This window comes from Choloepus didactylus, chromosome 3, assembly GCF_015220235.1.
Source record: "Choloepus didactylus isolate mChoDid1 chromosome 3, mChoDid1.pri, whole genome shotgun sequence".
Classification (NCBI taxonomy): Eukaryota; Metazoa; Chordata; class Mammalia; order Pilosa; family Megalonychidae; genus Choloepus; species Choloepus didactylus.
The window spans coordinates 123,056,440-123,059,381 of record NC_051309.1 but is presented as its reverse complement, the minus strand read 5'-3'; positions in this window follow the sequence as shown (position 1 = coordinate 123,059,381).

The window sequence follows — 2,942 nt, the reverse complement described above, 5'->3', positions numbered from 1 at the left end:
ACGTGGCTGGTGTCTGCCGGTCCTTTGCTCCTGGGTTCTGATTTCAAAGTGGCTTTCTCCAAAAAGTCTCTGGGCTTCTGTCTCTCTTAGCTTCTCTCTCTCAGCTCCTGCGCATTCTTGCTTGTTCTCCCAGGGTGTTTCTCTCTGAGTGTCTGGGGGTCCTCTCTTAGCTTCTCCAGGGCCAATTCTGGATTACATATTGTTCTAGTTTGCTAATGCTTCTGGAATGCAAAACACCAGAAATGGATTAGCTTTCATAAAGGGGGTTTATTTGGTTACACAGGTACAGTCTTAAGGCCATAAAGTGTCCAAGGTAATGCATCAGCAATTGAGTACATTCACCGGAGGATGGCCAATGGTGTCCAGAAAACCTCTGTTAGCTGGGAAGGCACGTGGCTGGCATCTGCTCCAAAGTTCTGGTTTCAAAATGGCTTTCTCCCAGGACGTTCCTCTCTAGTCTGCATTTCCTCAGAAATGTCATTCTTTAGTTCCACTTGGGGTATTTGTCCTCTCTCAGCTTCTCCGGAGCAAGAGTCTGTTTCCAATGGCCATTTTCAAACTGTCTCTCATCTGCAGTTCCTGTGCTTTCTTCAAAGTGTCCCTCTTGGCTGTAGCTCCTCTTCAGAATGTCACTCACAGCTGCACTGAGTTGTCTCTGCCTGTCAGTTCATTTATATGGCTCCACTGATCAAGGCCCACTCTGAATGGGTGGGGCCATGCCTCCATGGAAATATCTCATCAGAGTTATCACCTACAGTTGGGTGGGGCACATTTTCATGCAAATCTAATCAGCACCAAAATGTCTGCCCCACAAGACTGCATCAAAGAATATGGCTTTTTCTGGGGGACATAATACATTCAAACCGGCACACATCTTTGCTTCTCTGCAAATGTCTCTCTCAGCATCTATGAACTCCTTGTTTCTGTGAGCTCTCTAAAAGGACTCCAGTGATCTAATTAAGACCCACCCTGAATGGGCAGGGCCACATCTCAATGGAAATAATTTAATCAAAGTTTTCACCCACAGTTCAGTGAGTCACATCTCCATGGAAACAATCAAAGGTTCTACCTAACAAGATTGGATTAAAAAAATCATGGCTCTTCTGGAGTCCATAACAGTTTCAAACTGACACACAAGTATTTTTCAACGTTTCACAAACTTTTGTTGTTTCTAAATTGTTATTAAGCTGGAATCTTTAAAAAATATTTTAATTATAAAGGTAATAGTTGCTCATGATAAAAAGACATTTAAACAATTGTTCTAGTTTGCTAATGCTGCCAGAATGGAAAACACCAGAAATGGATCAGCTTTTATAAAGGGGTTTATTTGGTTACACAGTTACAGTCTTAAGGCCATAAAGTGTCCAAGGTAACACATCAGCAATCAGGTACCTTCACTGGAGGATGGCCAATGGTGTCCGGAAAACCTCTGTTAGTTGGGAAGGCACATGGCTGGCGTCTGCTCCAAGGTTCTGGTTTCAAAATGGCTTTCTCCCAGGTCGTTCCTCTCTAGGCTGCAGTTCCTCAAAAATGTCACTCTTAGTTGCACTTGTGATATTTGTCCTCTCTCAGCTTCTCCGGAGCAAGTCTGCTTTAAACAACTGTCTTCAAACTGTCTCTCATCTGCAGTTCCTGTGCTTTCTTCAAAGTGTCCCTCTTGGCTGTAGCTCCTCTTCAAAATGTCACTCTCAGCTGCACTGAGTTCCTTCTGTTTGTCAGCTCATTTATATGGCTCCACTGATCAAGGCCCACCCTGAATAGGTGGGACCACACCTCCATGGAAACATCTCATCAGAGTTATCACCTACAGTTGGGTGGGGTGAATTTCCATGCAAACAACCTAATCCAAATGTTCCAACTTAATCCCCACTAATATGTCTGCCCCACAAGATTGTATCAAAGAATATGGCCTTTTCTGGGGGACATAATACATTCAAACCAGAACAACAATATAGAGGATATAAAGTGAAAAAATGAGAGTCTTCCACTCTCCATTCCTCTAGACCCATGCCCCCAGAAGTAACCACTATAAATTGTTTCTTATTGGATCTTTCAGAACTCCTGGCACACTTACTTGCAAAGATGTAATAAGTATATTTGGGGCATCATATTATGCATGTTACTTGGCATGGTGCTTTTTTCACTTTACAATACAGCATGGACATCTTTCTTTCCATATTATTACATATAAATGTACTTTGTTTTAAATTTGAATATAATATTTGAAGCCTATAAAAAACTTAGGTAATTATTATATAATAATTAAAACATAATATGATGAACTAACTATATTGGAATTATAATGAAACTGGATTCTTGATATTATTTTTTAACTGAAATTTTTATTGTGGTAACTGTCCATTTACATAGAGTTATCAGAAATAATACAGAGAGATCTCTTGTGTGTTTTGGCCAGTTCCCTCATGGTAACATTTTGCAAAACTGTACTACCATAATTAGGATACTGACATTGATAAAATCTATCAGTTTTATTTGTGCTTATTTGGGTATTGTATTAAGTTCTATAGAAAACTATAACCTTGGTTGATTTGCATATCCAGCACTACAGCAAAATATCTAGCACACGCCCCCAAGAACCCCGTTTTGCCCTTTTGTAACCACTCACCCCCTTAACCTCTTGCAACATTACTCTGTATTTCATTTCTAAAATGTTGTCATTTCCAAAAGGTTATATAAAGGGAATCATTCAGGTGGTAACCTTTGAGATTGATTTGTTTTGCTCACTGCAATTCTCTGGAGATTCATCTAAGTTCTTGTGTGTATCAATAGTCTGTTCCTATTGGTTTGTAGTGTAGTATAAGCTGAAATCTTAATACCCTAAATAAAGTGGCATTATCAGACACCACTGCATCTTTCTACTACAACATGTTGTAAGAATCCAAATATAAATGACTTTCAGAACTGAGAATTGCATCATGAAA